Source organism: Artibeus jamaicensis, unplaced genomic scaffold, assembly GCF_021234435.1.
Source record: "Artibeus jamaicensis isolate MK-2021 breed Jamaican fruit bat unplaced genomic scaffold, CSHL_Jam_final contig_793, whole genome shotgun sequence".
In the NCBI taxonomy this organism is placed as follows: domain Eukaryota; kingdom Metazoa; phylum Chordata; class Mammalia; order Chiroptera; family Phyllostomidae; genus Artibeus; species Artibeus jamaicensis.
Genome location: NW_026521975.1, coordinates 6,698,739 through 6,711,472, shown reverse-complemented (window position 1 = coordinate 6,711,472; position 12,734 = coordinate 6,698,739). Strand labels below are relative to the sequence as shown.

At 41.3% G+C, this 12,734-nt stretch overlaps 1 protein-coding gene and 1 pseudogene across 2 annotated transcripts in view; one reads left to right on the top strand and one right to left on the bottom strand.

Annotated features, from left to right (window-relative positions):
- Positions 1-12,734, top strand: part of ATP8A2 (ATPase phospholipid transporting 8A2) — a 580,506-nt gene that overhangs the window by 253,254 nt on the left and 314,518 nt on the right. The gene's annotated exons all lie outside the window — the stretch shown is intronic.
- LOC119043217 (serine/threonine-protein phosphatase 2A 55 kDa regulatory subunit B delta isoform-like) lies at positions 293-7,370 on the bottom strand (annotated as a pseudogene).

Below are 12,734 nucleotides of genomic sequence, written 5' to 3'. Positions count from 1 at the left end.
TTGTGTGTGTTAAGAACCCTTTGTATAGTGTGTTGCTTTTGTTAGGCGGTTATAGTAGAGAGCGTGATGGCAGACGCAGGCGTGTATGGCTCAAGCTGCTTGAGTCTGGTTGGCCAGTGGCCCTGGAGGGCAGGTACAGTCACAAGTGAGAGCCCCAGTCAGGTGGCAGAGGGATGAGAGCGATACGGGGCAAGTTTGCTGTCGTGTGTTCTTTATTTGGTCTATAAACTAGAAAGGATGGCTCAGATTTAAGTAAATATTCAGTGCATTTGTTGTGAGTGAGCTCTGTCCATCAGTCTGTCCAGAATGGGCTCTTCACTTGGCAGTGACCCCCACAGCCCCTGGCTGCATAGTGTGTGGGCTCCAGTTTAGGGAAGGAACAGGGTGTGCACCCCTGTGCTCTGCAGAGAGGAGGGACACTCCCCTGGCAGAAACTGCCAGGCCAAGTCATGCAAAAACTCAGTCCACATGCTTCCTGGTTGACTTTGTCCTGGAATATGTACAGGTTGCTGGTGGCAGCCCAGGCAGTAATGCTGTCAGTGGGGTGTCAGGACCTGCACAGAATCCTCTTAGTGAAGCCCAGACTCTCCATACAGATCTCGTCTTTCTTCCCCTTCCCACCTCCTGGACATGCTCTCCCAAGCTTCATACTGGCTCCAGGCTTGCTGTTCTCTGTGGGAGCTTCCAAGGGTCACATCTCTCTGAGTGTTTCTGTCAAACATCCTGAAGTTGTTGTAGGACTCCATCATGACCTCACTGTCTGGATTGTTCTGGTACCACTCAAACCTGTCAAAGATGCAATCATTTTCATACAGAGCACACAGCTTGCTTCGAAGGTACTTGTGGACTTGGTGGGTCTCGAAGGTCTTTCTCTCTTTGTTGAGATCCCAGGTCTTCATGACAGGCAGTCTTGTTCGGGTCACACAGAGCTCAGGAGCACAGTTGCACAGCCGCATGGTCCCCTTGCTGCTGCTGTACACAAACACAGCGCACCTGTGCAGGTGGAACTTGGCCAGTTGATCACCCCCACCAGCTCCTCCACGTTCGTGCGTTTAGTGTCCACTGTGTTAAAGTTTGTATTTGTGATCTCTAAAGGCCACAGATTCATCCTCAGGTCATCTGCTGAAAGGTATGTTTCATGATCACTGTTTGCAGAAATGAAATTTGTATGGTTATGCGTGATCATTTGCAAACATTTGTCATGGACTTGCTCTTCCATGGAGTCCATGGGCTTCAATACTGGGGCCGGCAATGCTGTGGTTCGAAGTGGGTCTCGAAGTCCATCTTCATCTTTCAAGTTATAACCTGCTATTTTATTCCATGCACTTATTTTTCATTAGTTACTAGTTTTATCATTTGTAGAGAGTAGAAAATGAGCAGCATTCTGTTGTGGTAACCACCTAATTTTATTAATTTGTTCTCAATTTCTGGACTTTTCAAACCGTCACACTCTGGTTCATGACTTTGAAAGGCACTGTAGGGATCATCTTCTCCCCTAGGATGATGGCGGCTTTTATGCTATTGTCCCTACTGAAAAATAACAATTCTGCCACCCTTGTCTCATGTTGCAAGAAGATCTCCAGAGTAATTAATTTAAACAGATGAGATGTCAGCTTCCGCCATGTCCTCGTCAGTGGCCCCCTTGACCAGCAGGACACAGCATAGCAGGTCGTGCTCACCCGTGGGGCAGACTCTGCCGCAGCACCTCAGCCTGGCTGCCATCGCCCAAAAACCAGTTCTTCGGGCCTGTGGTGCTGGGCTGATGTATAATAATGGAAACCCAGAGGGCAGTTGAAAAATCACTAGCTAGCAAGTTGGATCTACTGCAATATCAAATAATACTCCTAAATAGGATATAAGAACTTTTCCTGAATGATGTTGGTGTAGAGAAATGACAATTTGAAACTAAAAATTTAGATCCCATACTATCAACCTAAAACAAAATAAAAGGGTACTCCAGGTCAACTAAAGATGACAAATTATCAAACCTTAGAAAAAATAGTAGAAAATAAAAAGGTACTATACTCATATATGAAAGTATGAAATAATAAACCAACTTATAAATCTGGAAATACTCCTTTATTATACCAAGACCTCCCTGAGAGCAGAACCTGTCAGGTAGTCTTTTGGTTTCTGGCCCCTAACACACCTGCTTAGGAAAGCCCACGTGTTTGCTAAGGAAGGTTAATCACTGCTACTACTGAAAGTGCCAGTGTGTGTACTGGCCTGTGTGGAGCCTAATATTTATCTTTTCTTTCTCACTTATTAGCTTATAATATCTAAATCATGTCCTAAATAAAGTGGAAATTGCTTTAAGAAAAGAATGAAAAACCGAAAAGGAACTTAAGCAGGATTAAATCAGTGCGCATCGCTTTGGGGAAGCATCTTTCCTTCTATCGCTGGAGCAAAGCAAAATTTAAAAGATGTGAGAACTAATATCTGAATCATTAACAGTGGGGCCTATCTACAGTATCTATTTCTAACATCCAGTGACCATTAAAATTTGATTAGGCGCATTCTTTGAAAGTGATGGGTAAATTTGTTGATTGTATAAAGATATTGAAAAAAATAAGGTATCAAATTTTAAAGTGAGGAAAAGCTCAGATGCTAATTGACTGATTGTGTGAAGCTGGGATTTACACATGTGAAATCACTCATTTGACTGATACTTTGACACTCTGTGCAGGATGCTTGAGGCTGCATAGAACAATGATTAATTCAAGAATTCTGAAGTCAGACTGTCTGAATTCGAGCCCTGGTTCTAGTACTCTGTAGCTCTGTGACCCGGAGCAAATTACTTAAACTAGGCCAGGGGTGTCAGACTCATTTTCACCGGAGGTCACATCAGCCTTCATGATTGCCTTCATAGGGCCAATTGTAATTTAGGACTGTATAAATGTAACTACTCCTAAATAGTTAAGTGAGAGCTCTTCGCTGCCACCTTGTAGAAACAAGGTGTGGGGCCAGGAAAAACAAGGTGGAGGCCTGGATTTGGCCCATGCGCCTTGTGTTTGCCACCTGTGGCCTAGACTCTCCCAACTATGAAGCAGTGTCATGACTAACACCTACCTCCTAGGATTATTGTGAGGGTTAAAGTGAGCTAAAACATGCATATTCTTTAAAAGAACGTATAGAATATTGTAAGCACTGTATATATTAATTATCATTACTTGCTATGATTAATGGGCAGAGGTTTACTAGGACACAAAGGAAGCTCACAGCATCAGAGATGAAATTACTATGGGGGCTGCATCCTTGGCCAAATTTAGTAGTTGCCCCAAGAGGTTCCCCAGTTTTTAAAGGAAAGAATTTGTAGCTTTAGCATATGATTGATTAAGCCTAAATGCTGACTGCCTCTGTACTTGATTCTGGTTCCCTGATTCACTTCCTTCTCTAGTTTTACCCATTGAATTTTTTTTTCTTAATTTTATTGAACAAGAAGGATGTCTTACTACTTTTAAAAATATTTCATTGTTATTCTGTTATAGTAGTCTCAATTTTTCACCCTTTGACCTCCTCTACCCAGCCCACCCCCCACTCCCACAGTCATTCCCCACCCTGTTGTCCATGTCCATGGGTCACTCATACATGTTCCTTGCCTAGTTCCTTTCCCTTCTTTCCACCCTCATTCCCCTCCCCTCTCCCTCTCTGGGCACTGTCAGTCTATTTTGCTCACTAGTTTATTTTTTTCATTAGGTTCCTCTTATAGGTGAGATCATATGGTATTTGTCTTTCACTGCCTGGTTTATTTCACTTAGCATAATATTCTCTGGTTCCATCCATGCTGTCTCGAAAGGTAGGACCTTCTTCTTTCTTTCTTTTGCATAGTATTTCATTGTGTAAATGTACCACAGTTTTTTGATCCACTCATTTACCAATGGGCACTTAAGCTGTTTCCAGATCTCGGCTATTGTACATAGCACTGCTATGAACATTGGGGTGATAAGTTGTTTTGAATTGGTGTTTCAGGATTCTTAGGGTATAATCCCAGAAGTGGAATTGCTGGGACAAAAGGCAGTTACATCTTTAGTTTTTTGAGGAAATTCCGTAGTGTTTTCCACAGGGGCTACAACAATATACTTCCCACCAACAGTGCACTAGGGTTCCTTTTTCTCCACAACCTCACCAGCACTTGTTTTTTGTTGATTGGTTTAATATGGTCATTGTGACCTGTGTGAGGTGGCATCTCACTGTGGTTTTAATTTGCATCTCTCTGATGGCTAGTGATGCTGAGCATTATGTCATATGCCTGTGGCCCCTCTGTATGTCTTCCTTGGAGAAGTGTCTATTCAGGTCCTTTGCCCATCTTTTTCATTGGATCGTTTGACTTCCTGGTGTTGAGTCATATGAGTTCTTTATATATTTCAGAGGTCAAACCCTTGTCCCAGGTATCATAGGCAAATATGTTCTTCTATATAGTCGATTACCTTTTCATTTTAATGATGGTTTCTTTAGCCATGCAGAAGCTTTTTAATTTGATATAGCCTCATTTGTTAATTTTTTCCTTTATTTCCCTTGCCCTAGGAACTATATTGGTAAAAACATCACTGCATGGGATAGCTGAAATCCTACTTGTACTTGTCCAGTTTTCCCAACACCGTTTGTTGAAGAGGCTATTTTTGCTCAATTTTATTCTCCTGCCCCCTTTTGTCAAATATTAATTGACCATAGAGACCTGGGTTTATTTTTGGTCTCTCTGTTCTGTTCCATTGATCTATGTGTCTGTTCTTATGCCAGTACCAGACTATTTTGATTACAGTGGACTTGTAGTATAGTTTGATATCAGGTATTGTGATCCCTCCTACTTTGTTCTTCTTTCTTAAGATTGCTGAGGCTATTTGGGGTCTTTCTTTTTTCCATATAAATATTCGAAATATTTGTTCTGGATCTGTGAAATATGCCATGTATTTTAATAGGGATTGCATTGAATCTATACATTGCTTTGGGTAATATGGAAATTTTAATGATGTTAATTACTTCAGTCCATGAACGTGGTATATGCTTCCATTTATTCGTGCCTTCCTTAATTTCTTTCTTCAGTGTTCTGTAGTTTTCCCTGTACTTTTACCTCCTTGGTTAAGTTATTCTAGGTACTTTATTTTTCTTATTGCTACAGTTAATGAGATTTTTTCCTAGCTTCTATTTCTAATATTTCATTGTTGATGTATAGAAATGCCCTCAATTTATGAATATTGACTTTGTATCCCACTATTGTCCCAAATTCATTTATTAGGCCAAGTAGTTTTTGGTGGAGCCTATAGGGTTTTCTATGTACACTATCATGTCATTGGCAAATTAGGACAGTTTTACTGTCTTTTTTTCAATTTGGATGCCTTTTTTTTCCTTTTTCTTGTCTGATCACTGTGGCTAGAAGTTCTAGTACTAGGTTGAGTAGGAGTGGTGAAAGCAGGCATCCTTGTTTTGTTCCTGATCTTAAGGGGGAAGCTTTTAATTTTTGCCCATTGAGCATGATGTTAGCTGTAGGTTTCTTGTATATGGCCTTTACTGTGTTGAGGTGTGCTTCCTCTATTCCTCTACACCTTGCTGAGTGTTTTTATCATCAGTCAGTGCTGATTTTATCAGGTGCTTTTTCTGCATGTATTGATATGACCATGTGATCATTGTCTTTCATTTTGTTTATGTGGTGTATTACATTATTGATTTGTGAATATTATACCATCCTTGCATCCCTGGGATGAATCCCACCTGGTCATGGTGTATGCTACTGTTAATATATTGCTGGATCTGGTCTGCCAGTATTTTGTTGAGGATTTTAGCATCTGTGTTCATCAGTGATGTTGGCCTTCTTTGTTGCATCTTTACCCTGTTTTGGAATTAGGATAATACTGGCCTCATAAAAAAAGTTTGAGAGTCTTCCCCCTTCCTGAATTTTTTGGAATAATTAGAGAAGAAAAGGCTAAACATTTAGCTCTTCCCTAAATGCTTGGTGAAATTCACCCGAGAAGCCCTCTGGTCCAGGGTTTTTGTGTGCTGAAAGTTTTTTGATTAGTTCTTCAATTTTGCTAGTTGTTATTGGTATATTCAGGCTTTCTGCTTCTTCTTGATTCAGTTTTGGAAGATTGTATATTTCTAGAAAATTGTTAATTTTTCCCAGTTTGTCCAATTTCTTGGCATATAATTGTTCATTGTAATTGCTTACAATCCTTTCTTTCCTGTGGTATCAGTTGTAACTTCTCTTTCATTTCTGATTTTATTAACTTGGGTCCTCTCTTTTTTTCTTGGTGAGTCTGGTTTGTCAATTTTTGTTAATCTTTTTGAAGAACCAACTCCTGGATTCATTGACCTTTGAAATTGTTTTTTTTAGACTCTATGTCATTTAATTCTGCCGTGTTCTTGATTATTTCCATTCTTCTACTTACTGTAGGCTTTGTTTGTTGATGTTCCTCTGGTTCTTGTAGATAATAGGGTTAGGTTGCTTATTTGAGATTTTTCTCTTTTTTAGTTAAGCCTGCATTGCTATGAACTTCCCTCTCAGGACTGCCTTTGCTGTGTACCATAGATTTTGGATTGTTGTGTGTTCATTTTCATTTGTTTCCAAATACTTTTTGATTTCTTACTTGATCTCATTATCAACCCCTTCATTATTTAATTACCATGTTATTGAATCTCCATGTATTTGAATATGTTTGAGTTTTTTCCTTGAGGTTGGTTTCTAGTTTCAAGCCATTGTGATCCAAGAAGATGCTTGATATTATTTCAAATTTTTGAGGCTTGTTTTGTGTCCTACCATGTGGTCTATCTTTGAAAATGTTACATGTACATTTGAAATGAATATCTATTTTGCTTCTATGGGTGAAAAGTTCTGTATGTATAAATTAAATCCATGTGATCTAGAGTGTTATTCAGTGCCTCAATTTTCTTGTTGATTCTTTGTTTGGAAGATCTATACCTTGTGACAGTGGGGTGTTGAAATCTACTACAATGACTGTGTTGCTGTAGATCTCTTTCTTGATGTCCTGCAAGACTTTTCTTATATATTTAGGTGCTCCTATGTTGGATGCATATATCCTTTTGCTGGACTGCTCCTTCAAGTGTTATGAAGTGACTTTTTAGGGCCTTTATAGGGCCTTTGTTTTGAAGTCTGTTTTGTCAGATGTAAGTGCTACACCAGCTTTTTGTTCATGTCCATTTGCTTGGAGTATCAGTTTCTGTCCCTTCACTTTCAGTCTGTGTAGATCTTTTGTTCTGAGGTGGGTCTCTTGTAGACAGCATATTGCAGGTCATATTTTATTATCCATTCAGCTACCCTATGTCTTTTGACTGGAGCATTTAATCCATCTACATTTAACATTGTATTGATAGGTACTAGTTCATTGCCATTTTCCCCATTTGTACCTGTGCCCTCCCCCCACCCCCCATTCTTTCTTCATCTTCTTAAAGCAGTCCTTTTAGCATATCTTCCAATGCTGGTTTGGTGGAGATGTATTCTTTTAGCTGTTTTTTTTTTGGTCAGGGAAACTCATTATTTCAACTTACATTTTAATGAGAGCCTTGCTGGGTAGAATAGTCTTGGTTGCAGGCCTTTGCTTTTCATAACTTGGAACACTTCTTGCCATGTTCTTCTGACTTGTAGTGTTTTTGTTGAGAAATCAGTTGATAGCTTTATCAGAGCTCCCTTGTGTGTTACTAGCTATTTCTCCCTTGCTGCCTTTTAGAGTCTCTGTCTTTAAATTTAGCCATTTTAATTATGATGTGTTTTGGAGTGGGCCTGTTTGGGTTCAACTTGATTGGGAACCTCTGTGCTTCCTGGACTTTCATGGCTTTTTCATTCATCAAGTTAGGAAAATTTTCTGTCATTACTCTTTCAAACAGGTTTTCCATCCCTTGCTCCTCTTCTCCTTTTGGTATTCCTATGATATGGCTATTATCACATTTCATGTTGTCCTGCTGCTCCCGTAAAGCTGTTTGGCTTTTTTTCTATCTTGTCCTTCAGCTTGCTGATTCAATCCTCTGCTTCATCTAGCCCACTTTTAATTCCTTCTAGTGTATTATTCATCTCAGATATTGCCTTCTTTATTTCCTCCTGGCTCTTATTGATAGTTTCCATGTCCTTTTTGATGCTGATATAGTTCACAGTAAGTTCCTTGCAGCTTCCATAGAGTTCCCTGTAGTTCTCATTGAGCTCTTTGAGCATCCTTATAACCATTATTTTGAACTCTATGTCTGATGGATTACTTGCCTCACTCTCATTTAGCATTCTTTCTGGGGATTCCTCCTTTCTTTTCGATTGGGGGTTGTTTCTTTGTCTCCTCATTTTACATGACTTTCTTGTTTGTTTTGGCATATTAGATTGATCTGCTTTGACTCCCTGTCTTCATGAGGTGATCTGTAGTAGGAGACCTGTGGGACTCAGTGGTGCAGTCTCCTTGATCTCCTGAACTTGATGCTCTTGGGATACCCTTTATAGTAATTGGGTTTTTATTGTTGGGTCATTCTTTGGTGTGTTCTTCCCTCTAGCTGGCTGACTGAGAGTCATACCACCCACTACATCTTGAATGCTGTTGTACAGGTGCTGCCAGAACAAACCAAACAACCCAGGAAACAAAACTCACACCTGCATTAATAACCCCCACCCACAACTACCCTATCAACAGCGAATGAGCAAATATTAAAAAGTGTAAAGAGATTAAGACTATTATACACAAGGAAAAATGAATATGAGATGACTAACTTAAATAAAAATGATTTTGAGAGGGTAGAAGGAGGAGAAATAGTAAGTGTGCAGAACAGAAACAAGTCACAGCAAGAGAAAAAGTAAAATTTAAAACAAAAATGAGAGGAAGTAAGAAGGCAACATGGAGTAAGAGAAGGGAGGAGCAAAATATGAAATCTGAAATAAACTAAAATAGAAAACTAGTGAAATAATAGGAACAAACCCGAAGGAACAGAAATGAATGTTAAAAGGCTATACAGGAGAGAAAATAATGCAAATAATGAAGACCATGGTGGAATTCGTCCAGTGTTTACCACTGTCTTCTTTTTCTAAATCTGCCTCTGGTAATGTCAGGTGGTGTCCTAATTTGGCCCTAGGCAGCCTGTGCGAGACTACAGCTGATCCACGGTCTGTAGCTGTCTTCTTCAGATTTGGCTGGTCCCCACTGTTCTGCCCTGCCCTCTTTCCATCAACACAGGGCTCAGGAGTGATTCATTTAATGACCCTGGAGGACTGCCAGTGCCTTCCTCACTTACCTCCAGAGGGGCCTCTGGTGTGATGGGGAAGGTAGGAACCCTGGGTTACCCCTGGGGGTGCTGTTCAATCTTCTGGGAAGATGGTAGGGGTGTTTCCCTTCCCCATCTTGGTCTGTCCCAGATTCTTTCCAATAATGTATGGTTTCTAGTGAATTAGGTGTCTATTTATGTGAGGGGCCAATCTGTGTAAAAGGGGCAAGCTCTTTCTGACTTGGCCCAGATAGCAGCTCTCTTTAGGCACCAAGGCTGGGCGGGGCCCAGAACACTCCTTGTTGCACCTGTCTCTAATCTCTCCCCTGCTAGTTTCAGTGTATCAGGGCTGGAGGAACAGTGAAGTCCATAGTGTCTGGTAGAAAGGGCCCTTTCAGAGCTTCTTCTTCTATTCTTTGCTGATCTGCGCCCAGCAGGGGGCTCTTGAGCCTGGCTTCACTGATCTGCAGAGCCTGTAATCCCACAGGTGAGGGGTGGGCATGCCTGTGAGGGGACCTACCTAGCTGCAGTGAATCTCAGGCATTCAGCTCCTGACCATCCAGGCCCCGGCCTGCCACTCTCACTGGAACCTAGGCCCTAACTCTTCACTCTACACAGTCTTCTGCTCTCCAGCCATGCTGGGCTGGGTCCCATAGTCCCTTCAGTTTGACATTATTACTCTGGGTTCTTTGTTGGCAGAGCCATTGTACATGCGCACATGCTCACGTGAGTACAAGGTCCCTGCCAAGCCTCCAGTCTTGTCTCAGCTCGTCTTTTAAAAGAGTTTCTACGTGGCCCATAGACGTCATCGCCAAACCCCGAGGGGCCTATTCTCTGTGCGCTCCCCCTCTCCAAAACACAAAGTCTCTCTTGGCCAGGGCTGACCACAGCCTGTGAGAACCTCCAACAGTTTTTAGATAAAGTTTCTCTCTGGATCTCTCTCGGTTAGTGTTGGGAAGAGTCCCGCAGTGACACCATGACACTGGGCGGAGGCAGGGTGCTCTCGCTGCTCCCACCAGTGAGTCTCAGCCTTGGATGGACCTGCTCCCACCTTGCTGTTTCTGCAGCCAGCATGACCCCAGTTGTCTCTCTCTGTCCCCACAGCTCACAGCTCCTGAGCCCATCCATAGCCTCCTCAGTCAGATTCTGTCCCATTTGCAGTTCCCATGGTTCCTGGGGTCAGGGAGGCAATAGTCCCTTCCCCAGTAAGTACCACCGTCCCTGGATCCTGACTCCTGCTGGTGGCGTGGTCCATGGCCCCGCCAGGGTGGAGGGCAGAGAGTCACATTGGGGTGCTGAGGTGTGAGCACTCTGGAGGTTTCTTCCTGAAGAAGATATTTTAAACTCTTCAAAATGACTTCTGCCCCAGATCTCTGCAGCCAGAAGTGCTGGGTTGGGCAGTGGCAGTGGCAGCTACTCTGCTGGGAGAGCCTGGGATGCCCACTTTCTCCCTAGTGCCCTGCAGATGGACAGGCTCTTGCCCACTCACACACATGCCTTGTACACTTGTCTGTGTATACACACACTCATAGGTGCTCTCTCCCACTTTCAGCTGGATTTTCCAGTTGACTGCTCCGTGGTTTAGCTGCAAGACTGGTTCAGATCTGGGAGCAAGTGGATGGAGCTTCCAGCAACTCTGCAGCTGTCTTGGAGCTCTTACTAATTTTTATTTAGATTCTTTAGTACATAAACAAGACTATTCATGAAATATTCTGCATAACTGACAAAAATCTGTTTGGAAGTTAATAGTGAGCCTCTGTCCTCTGAAATAGTTATTCTGGGGAGCATGTGACCACAATCGTGGGCCTAGAGTGAATTAGCCATCAATCTAATCTGCGGGAAAAATGACAGCTTGGAAACTAATAAACTTTACACAGGAGGGTAGCCATGGGAAGTTGCCTTCAGGCTGCAAATGTCCCTTAAAACTGAGCTGGTGGATCTAAGACAGGGTACCTGAAAAGTTGAAAGAAACCTAGGTCTGTGCCGAAGGTAGCTTATGGTGTTCTGTGATACCTGTATACAACATTCTTTTATACAGAAGAAAAATCTGTGTACAGAAGAAAATCCTTATATGAAGATACTAGCTCATTTCCAAGCTCCCTATCAGTGAGCAGGTAGCAACAGTCCAAATACAAAGGGAAAGGAATCATCTAGAACTTAAATAGCAGGAAAATAGTGCAGAGATGGACTTTCAACTACCTGCCTTGCACTTTGTGCTGATTACCTGGGGAACATACACAGGTGTCCACATAGGATGCGGTGGCTCCATCTGGCCTGTTGAGAAAATCAAAGCTCCAGAGGAGATAAGTAGCTTGGGATATAAGATCACACACATAGTAAATGGCAGAGCTGAGATTCAAATTCAATTCCAAAGTTGATGACGTTCCTAAATATGTAGGTTTAATAAGATTCACCTAATGCCTCTAAAAGTTAATTTGGTGCAAATGTGACTTTTGCCTTGATATTAATTCAATTTTTTTCTTGTGAGATATTTCAAGTTCATTGTATTCATGGAATTTCAATTAAACTTAATTTTACTATGGAGCAAGTCTCACTTAGGTGTGTGGATGAGAGGTATTTCTCAAGTCAGCTTTGCAATTCAACTTGAATAACTAGGGTAGGAATGTCTCAATTTAACCTCATTACCAGCTGTAATTTCAAATTGTCTCATAATACATCTTCTTTCATGTTTCACTGAAGATGAATCTGGCTATGGGCTTTTATTCCTTAATCTCCAGAGTTGCATCTCAAATTCTCAGATCACAGACCAGCTTGTTTTTCAGGACTAGAATTCTCTTTGTCCTAGACCCATTATTTGGTGATATAAAGTGATAGACAACAGGACTTTATTACAACCCATTATGTGCAAAACTAATATGAATGTTGCCTCTATTCTAGCCCTTTTCTGAGAACAAAGATATTTTTGAGGGTTTCCTTAATAGGAATATTTATTAATCGTTGATGTCTTAAAACCTTTGTCAAAAATTTAACTTTGAGGAGTTGATGGAGCAGATTGAGATGGAAAATTTCTGTAGCTTAACTAGAAACTATAGATGTTAGAATATGAATGATTAAAATAACAATTTACATGTTGAGTGAAATACATATACCTTAAGTATTGAGTAAGTTTAGGAAAGACGATGAAATTAGAATGGTAGTGATATTTGAGATTTTATTATGCCTTCCCCACCCATACCTCTCATGGTGTGGGTGGGGGGTTGCACACATCACTGTCAGGAGGACTCTGTCTCTAGGCCTGCCTACAGTACTGATGTAAGCACTCTGACCACAAAAAAGAAAAACAGAGTTAAGTATGTGAGGTGATGGATGTGTTAACTACCTTGATGTTGGTAATCATTCTGTAGTTATATGTAGGTCAACTCATAATGTTGTATACTTTAAATATGTACAATTATATTTGTCAACCATTTCTCAATAAAGTTTGGGGGAAAAAGAATGTCCCAGAAACTGTTCAAGACAGAGAGCAGCTGCTTGGGGCAGTGATTGCTGGAGCTGGAACACCAGATGAAGTTTGGATCAGCTGGGCAAGTGTG